This window comes from Electrophorus electricus, chromosome 9 (genome assembly GCF_013358815.1).
Source record: "Electrophorus electricus isolate fEleEle1 chromosome 9, fEleEle1.pri, whole genome shotgun sequence".
Classification (NCBI taxonomy): domain Eukaryota; kingdom Metazoa; phylum Chordata; class Actinopteri; order Gymnotiformes; family Gymnotidae; genus Electrophorus; species Electrophorus electricus.
Window position 1 is genome coordinate 21776651 of NC_049543.1, and position 10366 is coordinate 21787016.

Consider the following 10366-nt stretch of genomic DNA (forward strand, 5'->3'; position numbering starts at 1 on the left):
CCCTGCGCTAGTGGAGCCAACCCTGCGCTAGTACAGGCAACCCTGCGTTAGTGGAACAACCCTGTGCTAGTACAGGCAACCCTGTGCTAGTGGAGCCAACCCTGCGCTAGTACAGGCAACCCTGCGTTAGTGGAACAACCCTGTGCTAGTACAGGCAACCCTGTGCTAGTGGAGCCAACCCTGCGCTAGTGAAGCCAACCCTGCAATAGTGGAGCCAACCCTGTGCTAGTGGAGCCAACCCTGCGCTAGTGAAGCCAACCCTGCAATAGTGGAGCCAACCCTTTGCTAGTGGAGGCAACCCTGTTCTAGTGGAGGCAACCCTGCGCTAGTACAGGCAACCCTGCGTTAGTGGAACAACCCTGTGCTAGTGGAGCCAACCCTGCGCTAGTGGAGCTAACCCTGCGCTAGTACAGGCAATCCTGTGCCAGAACAGTCAACCCTGTGTTAGTGGAGGCAACCCTGCGCTAGTACAGGCAATCATGTGCTAGTACAGGCAGCCCTGCATTAGAGGAAGCAACCCTGCACTAGTACAGGCAATCCTGTGCTAGTACAGGCAACCCTGCGTTAGTGGAGCCAACCCTGTGTTAGTGGAGCCAACCCTGTGCTAGTACAGGCAACCCTGCATTAGTGGAGGTGGCCGTGTGCACACTACATTATTGCTGCTTCTTCTTCTCCAACACACCTGACTCACAAGCCTGTCTACCTATGTGGCATGTCAAACACACACAAAAAACAAACAAAATATAAAACTATAAAAACACAAATAGTATTTGTTGAACCGAGGTCCTTCATCAGCTGTGCAAGCTCTAGGTGGTTAGAATAGTGTGTGTGTGTGTGTGTGTGTGTGTGTGTCTGTGTGTGTGTGTGTGTGTGTGTGTGTGTGTGTGTGTGTGTGTGTGTGTGTGTGTGAGTGTGTGTGTGTGTGTGAGTGAGTGATACAGCTCTTTCCTGGAGAGTTAGGCAGAGCTACAGTCAGAGCCGATCTTAATTAAAGCATAAACAGCATCCGCTGAGAGGCTCAGTGAACAGGTCGCTCTCTACTGTACGCTATTAACCCCCTACACACACACACACACACACCCTTATACACACCATACACACACACACACACACACCCATATGCACACACTCCAAAACAATCAGTCTGATCTGTGCAATTATGCACATATGAAGGATTTTATAAATACAAATCACACAGCAAGGCTTGGCCCCCTCGTGGAGTCTTGAACTACCATCAGACAAATCTGCGATTGATGAGGACAGACAGGATGGGCGCATTTTTGTGAACTACCACTGAGAGATTATCATAGTTTGGTGTCTTGGACACAACAGGGTAATAATATTATAAAAATAATACATTAATTTATGCACACACACACACACACACACACACCCACACACGCACACACGCACACACATGCTATTAGAAACATCTTGCAGCTGTTGTTAGTGTGCCTTTATGAGGTGCGTTTTATAGGTGTATAACTACAGACTACAGCCTACCTGGCACTCGCCTTCCACCCAGTTCACCATTGCTCAGTCTCTGACCACAGGGTGGATCATTTCTCAACACAGCAGTGACATGGATATAGTGGTGGTGTGGTAGTGGTGTGATGGTCTGGCGATGGTGTTGTGTTGGTGTTTGTGATGGTATGGTGGTGTGGTAGTGGTGTGATGGTCTGGCGATGGTGTTGTGTTGGTGTTTGTGATGGTATGGTGGTGTGGTAGTGGTGTGATGGTCTGGCGATGGTGTTGTGTTGGTGTTTGTGATGGTATGGTGGTGTGGTAGTGGTGTGATGGTCTGGCGATGGTGTTGTGTTGGTGTTTGTGATGGTATGGTGGTGTGGTAGTGGTGTGATGGTCTGGCGATGGTGTTGTGTTGGTGTTTGTGATGGTATGGTGGTGTGGTAGTGGTGTGATGGTCTGGCGATGGTGTTGTGTTGGTGTTTGTGATGGTATGGTGGTGTGGTAGTGGCGTGGTAGCGAGTGTTGAGATAAAAGTCCAGCAGTTTTTTTGGTCCACCAGTTCTTATGTTTTTTATGTTTTATGTTATGTTTTTGTTATTGTTTCAGCTGGGTTTAGAAAAAAAAATCTAGCCTGGAATCTGAACACTATGGTGGTAGATGGTCACAGAGACTCTACTATGACAAGCACACTAAGGCTGTGTCTGAAATGCTCTGCTTGTTTGCTCATTCAGACCGAATTCGGCCAACACTAGCATGCACTGGAAACATTACGTAACTATGGAAACATTATCTTAAACTAAGGGCAGTGGTAGCTAAGTGGTTTAAGGTACGTAACTAGTAATTGGAAGGCTGCCAGTTAAGCAGTTATTTCACTGCCAGGTTGCCATTGTTGGTGTTGTTGACTTTTAACAATGCCCAGCTCTACCGCTGCATCCATGCTCCCGTTTTATCGGTACAAACTACTGTAATGCTTATTTCTTGAGTGTTCATTTATTCTCGCTCATGGGACATTACATTCTGTGACTGTGACCTTTGGAATCACCTGAAATAGCAGTGCTGAACCTGTCACAATCTCCATCATGCTGCCAATCCTACTAAATACAACGTCTGCCATGGGAAACCGCAATGCATTGTGGGCCTCTGCCAATAAGTAGTGTACATCAGTTGTTCACTACATTTATGTTGCATTATGGGTAACAATATTGTGAATTACAGTATATAGGGAATCTGTATTGTCCACTGAGAATTCAGACAACGCTACAAAACGGCTGATGACAAATAGACCAGTAAACTGTCAGTAGGCTATGCTGGGTTTCACTTCCTCAAGCACGACTGGATCTGGTTCTTCAGACACACACACACACACACACACACACACGAACTAAAACACACATACTCCCACACAAACAAAGGTGCTCCACCTGCATAAAGTGCAGGAGCGACCGCAGAAGGCCGAGGCGTGTTGTTTGTCCACGGTCGTGCTGGTGATCGGCAGGGGATGCACCATCATCCTGTGGAGAAACACTTGGCTTTCAGACAAACGCTGTGCAGCAGCATGCCAATGGCCCTCCCTCATGGTTCTGTTACCTCCTTCAGGGTCCTGTTACCTCCCTAAGAGTTCTGTTACCTGCCAAACAGGGGCATGAGCTTGGCTGAGGTCCTGCCCCCCCCCCCCCCCCATTCTGTCTGCTGTGCGCAGTGGAGGGAGGAGTTTGACCCTTGACCCCGATGTCAGATAGCTTGGGATCCCTTCCTATGCTGCTTGTTGAGGCGGATTTGGCCTGGCGTGTCTGGGTAAAGCCCTGGCGTGTCTGGGTAAAGCCCTGGCGTGTCTGGGTAAAGCCCTGGCGTGTCTGGGTAAAGCCCTGGCATGTCTGAGTGGTCATGGCGTGTCTGAATGAAGTCCTGGCATGTCTGGATGAAGTCTTGGCTTGTCTGGACAAAGTCCTGGCGTCTCTGGATAGAGTACTGGTGTGTCCGGGTAAAGTCCTGGCATGTCTGAGTGAAGTCCTGGTGTGTTTGGGTAAAATCCTGGCGTGTCTGGACCAGTAGGTCCCCATGTCCCCGTGTCTAGCAGGGTGCAAATGGGTCAGAATGTAACAGGGCAAATGGAAGCAGATGGACACGAGATGAACTGTGCAGGGCCCATCTCTATATCCGCTCTCTCTCACACACACACACACACACACACACACACACACACACACACACACACACACACACACACATAGATGTCTTTTTTGTAACCCTAGCCATAGTCCTGATCCCTTTAGCTGAGTAATGCTACATTAACCCTACCCACAATCCTACCTGTGACCCTACCCATGACCCTAACCGTGACCCTAATCATGACCCTACCACAAGCTCTGTAACCATAAGGAAATATTTTCTCCATCCTTTCTCCTGGGGCCCACTCACACAAACCCACCCAAATGTCCATGCTGTCGTATTGTCCTGGGGACATTGACCCTCTAATCACAGCTAGTTCTTTATTTGCCCAGTCAGTTCAGGACCCGTCATCCACGGTAACCAGGTATAGCAGTAACGTGATTGTTATTCATGACCTGTTGTAGTCCACCCTCCAGCAGTGGGCACTGTGTACGGACAGAGACGCACTTTTTCTACAGGAGTTATTCATCTTTGTTCATCGTAAGTAACCTTTATTTTTTTTTTCATTATGGAGCAATATAAAATAATATTAGTATGTTACACAACATTTTATATTATATTTCAACCTTAGGATTACATTGGAAATTGTGTTTAATGGCAATAATTGAAGCCTTATAAAACTAAATGAAACAGATGAAGAAGAGAGAGGGATAGAGGGTTTTTCCAAAGCTTTGGGAACACAAACATGAATATTTGTCATGCCATTTGAACTGGACTGAACTGAATTGACAGAGAGAGAGAGAGAGAGAGAGAGAGAGAGAGAGAGAGAGAGAGAGAGAGAGAGAGAGAGAGAGAGAGAGAGAGATACTATAAATCCTGGATGCCATGAGAGGAACAGTTGTGCAGACACTGGGATTAATGGATATAGAAAATGAAAAATGTTTAAATCTATGGCCCAAAATCTAATTTAATAATAGATACAGAACACATCAGAAAGTTAACAGTGCATTCTTTGTTTGTTGCTGTTGTTTTGTTTTTAGTGTGTTTTTGCTTTTAGTGTGTGTTTTAGTTTCCTGCTGTTAATCTGCTGTTAACCTTCCTCTCAGATGTGACGCTGCGGTGAGGTGTCTCGGGAGAGTTAGAAATAAACTAACCGTGGTACACTTTTATACTCTACACGCACTCTATGTCGATAGAGTTTTCTATTGATTGATTTACTAATTTTTGTAAACCAATTTTTTGTTAAATATTTTTTTAAAAATCGTTTTTTAGCCATTATTTTACTTTTGCAGTGCTTTGGCAAAATTGTTCAATCATAGTCATGCCAATCAAACATTCTAAATGAAAAAGAAAGAGTCAAATGGTCAGAGAGAGAGAGAGAGAGAGAGAGAGAGAGAGAGAGAGAGAGAGAGAGAGAGGGAGAGAGAGAGAGAGAGAGAGAGAGAGAGGGAGAGAGAGAGAGAGAGGGAGAGAGAGAGAGAGAGAGAGGGAGAGAGAGAGAGAGAGAGAGAGGGAGAGAGAGAGAGAGAGAGAGAGAGAGAGAGAGAGAGAGAGAGAGGGAGAGAGAGAGAGAGAGAGAGAGAGAGGGAGAGAGAGAGAGAGAGAGGGAGAGAGAGAGAGAGAGAGAGAGAGAGAGAGAGAGAGAGGGAGAGAGAGAGAGAGAGAGAGAGAGAGGGAGAGAGAGAGAGAGAGAGAGAGAGGGAGAGAGAGAGAGAGAGAGAGAGGGAGAGAGAGAGAGAGAGAGAGAGAGAGAGAGAGAGAGACAGAGAGAGAGAGAGAGAGAGAGAGAGAGACAGAGAGAGAGAGAGAGAGAGAGAGAGAGAGAGAGAGAGAGAGAGAGAGAGAGCATTATACAGGAGTCAGTATGACCCATCAGGACCGTCTACATTATTCTACAAATCAAGTCACTCTAGAACCCTCTAGAAAGAACACGCTGCTCTGGGTCCCTCTAGATAGAACACCCTGCATACATCATGCACATCCGAAATATCACTTACAATCGACTTCTTACACATTTACGCACCAAAACACACAGAGGCACATTTTGTTTCAGCAACATGAGCAGAACACACACATGACTGCTGTCTTCGTGCCAGAAACATCACCCGAACACGCTCTCGCTCCCGGGACGCGATGAACCCCTAGCATGGGTACATGTCGGCCTCCTTCATGCAGCCTTGGCCGAGTCATGTCATTACCGCAGATACCATATGCCTTGCTGCTGCCTTTATTTATGTAATTACCGCTACAAGATCAGCTTGGCGTGGCAGAGGATTATGGGTGTGTGCGCCATGAGGGTGAACCCGTGTGGTTCTGTTTGTCCAGAGAGTTGGCCCTCCCCTCCTATCAGCTCCGTGCCAGCACGGTCCAGGGCCCAGAAAGGAGATGGGGCACCTGGGCTCCCTAGCGCCCCCTGAGAAGCTGCTTGTAATTACAGAATAAAGTGATTATGAATCAGATGATCAAAGCACTGATCTGGAATCATACTGAGCACAGATGAGAGCATGTGGATATGAACCCCTCCTTAAGGTATCTGAATCTGGTCTATTTCTCTGTTAATCTTTTTAACTCGTTCTCCGTCTTTGTAACATTTCTACTGTCTCTCCCTTCACACACACACACACACACACACACACACACACACACACACACACACACACACACACGGATGAATTGCACAAGAGCCGATACTCTCTTCCTTCAGCATGTACTGAGCAGACTTTACTCTTGTTAGGAGTACTGATGATGGCATGGGGCAGGCATTTATCAATGTCAGTCATGGCTAAGTGGACATTCTGATTGGCTAAGCAGGAGTCTCAGGGTGCTAATGCAACACACAAACTGGGTTCAGAACTATGATTAAATGTGTGTGTGCGTGTGTGTGTGTGTGTGTGTGTGTGTGTGTGTGTGTGCTTGTGTTTGCATGCTGCCCTTCAATATCAGATCTATTGCACTATCCACAGATGGATTCAGGCAGCAGACAGTTCGCAAATATGTTTAAAGTATCACACACACACACACACACACACACACACACACACACACACACACACATACACACATACACACAAACCTCACAATATACTGTTACAGAGAAATGTTGATAACTGAGTGTATGCGCACATGTGTGTAACATTAATGCAATTCTAGTTCTTACCTTTCTAAGCCCAAGCAGTGGTCTGAATGATTGAAGAGCTAAAAGACAAAAATAATTAAAACACTTAGTATAAAAACTATAAAAAATATAAAGTTAATCTAAATACAATGTAAAGTTTGTTATTCTACTTATTTACACAAATATCTTATTTATTTAAAATAGTTAAGTAATTATTTTAAGCATTATTTAAGTTTTAGGATTATTTTATTTCTTTTATTATTTCATTAACTATAAACTAAAAATTGTAAAGTCTTACTGGTACCACTAGAGAATGTGCTTTATCAACTATAGCCACTTTTCATGCAAATAATCATGACAAAACCAGATCTTCCATGAGCATACACACAAACACACACACACACACACACACACACACACACACAGGCACACATGCACAAGTGCAAATGGTCCTTCCTGGTTTTTTGGATAAGCTAATAACTGGTACAGTAACGATAACCGAGCCCACTTCAGCATCTTTCCTCTCCACAGCAACCCAATTAGCAAACTGGAAGAGTGTATCTAGCATCCACTTCACTGGGCTAAAGTTCATCGCTCCACCAGGAAGACAGGCATCGGGGAACGTGGGAATTGGAGTCCAGAACATAATTAAAGTCTAGGTAGCTGGTGAAAGGTCAGAGACTGTTCGGTGAGTTGAAAGAAAAGAACGCTAGAGAATTAAATTAGATAGAGGGAAAGGCAGAGGGAAAGAGAATGAGTGAACGTGAGTATATGGGTTTGAGAGAGAGAGAGACAGTGTGTGTATGTGCGTGTGTGTGTGAGAGAGAGAGAGAGAGAGAGAGAGAGAGAGAGAGAGAGAGAGAGAGAGCCTTGACTTTCAACTGATTGTGTTGCTAATGTCTAGATGAAGTGAAAGTAGGTACAATAGTCCCTTTCTTTTGCCTGGATAGCATTGCCATGCTCGTCTAGTTCAGCGCGTGCATGGAGGGGACGGGGGAAGGCATGATTCCCATCTGAAAAGTGGCTTCCATTCCAACAATGGCAGAAAATATTGCAGTTTTTATTAGAAGCGCAGGACTATTGTTGAGCTTCCTACTCTGTTAATTATAGTTGCCAAAGTGTTTCTGCAAAAATGTGACATAACTTTATATTAATATTGCATGATTAATTAGTTGAGAAATTAAATGAGTGAATGCAAAAATCCAAACAATACCCATTCAGCCAGAGGTCTGTGTGTGCGCACGTGTGTCAGCTTGTGTGTGTGTATGTGTACGAATTTGTGCACGCGCGTATGTGCGTGTGTGTGTACGAATTTGTGCACGCGCGTATGTGCGCGTGCGTGTGTGTGTGTGCGTGCGTGTGTGTGTACGAATTAGTGCACGCGTGTATGTGCGTGTGTGTGCGTGCGTGCGTGTGTGTGTGCGTGCGTGCGTGTGAGTGTGTGTGTGTGTGTGTGTGTACGAATTTGTGCACGCGCGTATGTGCGTGTGTGTGTGTGCGCGTGCGTGTGTGTGCGTGCGTGCGTGTGAGTGTGTGTGTGTGCGTGCGTGCGTGTGAGTGTGTGTGTGTGCGTGCGTGCGTGTGTGAGTGTGTGTGTGTGTGTGTGAGTGTGTGTGTGAGAGGGAGACAGAGAGAGAGGAGGACACCTGCAGCCTTCTAGCAGGTGAACCTGGAGCCCTTTGACCTTTTGTTCTGCAATTGACCTCCAAACCCTGGAGCTTCTGGAGCTTAGTCTGCTGAGCTGCAGGTGTTTCATTTGTGCTTCTACTTGTATGCACATGGTGAAAAAGTGCAAACGGAGAGAGTGAGTGGGATAGAGTGAGAGAGACAGCAAGACAGAGAAAGAGACTTTCTCTCTCTCTCTCTCTCTCTCTCACACACACACACACACACACTTTAATTTAATCACTGTGATGATGTGTAAAAAGGTCAGTGAATACAGTTCTTCAAAGTGAGTACATGGAGGATAGACAGAAAGATGGAGAGAGAGAGAGAGAGAGAGAGAGAGAGAGAGAGAGAGAGAGAGAGAGAGAGAGAGAGAGAGAGAGAGAGAGAGAGAGAGAACATATCTTTGTAGTACCAGAACAGACAGCAGACATGGTGACACAGATTAAAATTACTTCTCAATTAAAATACATGTCTTTTATGTTTCCTTAAATATTAAAAATAAACAAGGTACCATCAGCATTATATAGCACCCACTCTTCTTAGGAGGGATACAGAGAGACAATGAGAGAGAGTAGTGAAGAACATACTTCAGTATGAAATTATCCCTGACCCCCTACTTATTATAGCTATTTGTCATCTACAGATGCTAAAGAGCTAATCTGCTAAATTTAACCCACTGAAGTTAACCTACTAAAGCTAACTCGCTAATGTTAACCCACGAAAGTTAACCCGCTAAAGCTAGCCCACTAATGTTAGCCCATCAAAGTTAACCCCCTAAAGTTAACCCCCTAAAGCTAACCCACTAAAGCTAACCCGCTAAAGCTAGCCAACTAATGTTAACCCACCAAAGTTAACCCCCTAAAGTTAACCCCCTAAAGCTAACCCACTAAAGTTATCCCACTAAAGTTAGCCCACTAATGTTAACTCACCAAAGTTAACCCACCAAAGTTAACCCCCTAAAGTTAACCCCCTAAAGCTAACCCACTAAAGCTAGCCCACTAATGTTAACCCAATAAAGCTAACAGCCTAAAGCTAACCCGCTGAAATTAACCCACTAAAGAAAAGCCGCTAAAGTTAACCAGCTAACCCACTACAGCTAACCCACTAAAGTTAACCCACTAAAGCTAACCAGCTAAAGCTAGTCCACTACAGCTAACCTACTAAAGTTAACCCACTAAAGCTAACCAGCTAAAGCTAGCCCACTAATGTTAACCCAATAAAGCTAACAGCCTAAAGCTAACCCGCTGAAATTAACCCACTAAAGAAAAGCCGCTAAAGTTAACCAGCTAAAGCTAACCCACTAAAGCTAACCAGCTAAAGCTAGCCCACTACAGCTAACCCACTAAAGTTAACCCACTAAAGCTAACCAGCTAAAGCTAACCCACTAAAGCTAACCAGCTAAAGCTAGCTCACTACAGCTAACCCACTAAAGTTAACCCACTAAATCTAATCCACTAAAGTTAACCCACTAAAGCTAACCAGCTAAAGCTAACCCACTAAAGCTAACCAGCTAAAGCTAGCTCACTACAGCTAACCCACTAAAGTTAACCCACTAAATCTAATCCACTAAAGTTAACCCACTAAAGCTAACCAGCGAAAGTTAACCCACTAAAGCTAACCAGCTAAAGTTAACCCACTGAAGCTAACCTGCCAAAACTATTACACTAGCTAGCTAACTCTTGTCCTCGTCATGTAAGCCACCATGAAAGGGCTTCTGTAGGCAGTCCCACTGGGAGACGTACTCTCACACACAAACAGGGCAAACAGACCCCACTCTGGAGAAAGACAGCTGTGTTTAGCCAAGGAAGGATGGTGGATTCACTCAGAGACTATGATGAGTGAGCACACACACACACACACTCACACACACACACACACACACACACACACACACACACACACACACACACACACACACGCGCACACACGCACACACGCGCACATGCATGCAGACACACCCACACCTGCCCTGTTTAGGCGTCCCTTAGTGATCATATCTTAGTGATT

At 45.3% G+C, this 10366-nt stretch overlaps 1 protein-coding gene across 50 annotated transcripts in view; it reads right to left on the reverse strand.

Moving 5' to 3' along the window:
* LOC113582932 (protein tyrosine phosphatase receptor type D) overlaps positions 1-10366 on the reverse strand; it is a 404960-nt gene that overhangs the window by 167784 nt on the left and 226810 nt on the right. For 49 of the 50 annotated variants that reach the window (XM_035529853.1, XM_035529844.1, XM_035529843.1 and 46 more), the window contains exon 9: positions 6734-6771. The gene's annotated coding sequence lies outside the window, so the exon portion shown is untranslated. Of the gene's footprint in view, positions 1-2888; positions 2979-6733; positions 6772-10366 lie in introns of all 50 variants that reach the window. The other variant, XM_035529814.1, reaches the window with a different exon arrangement.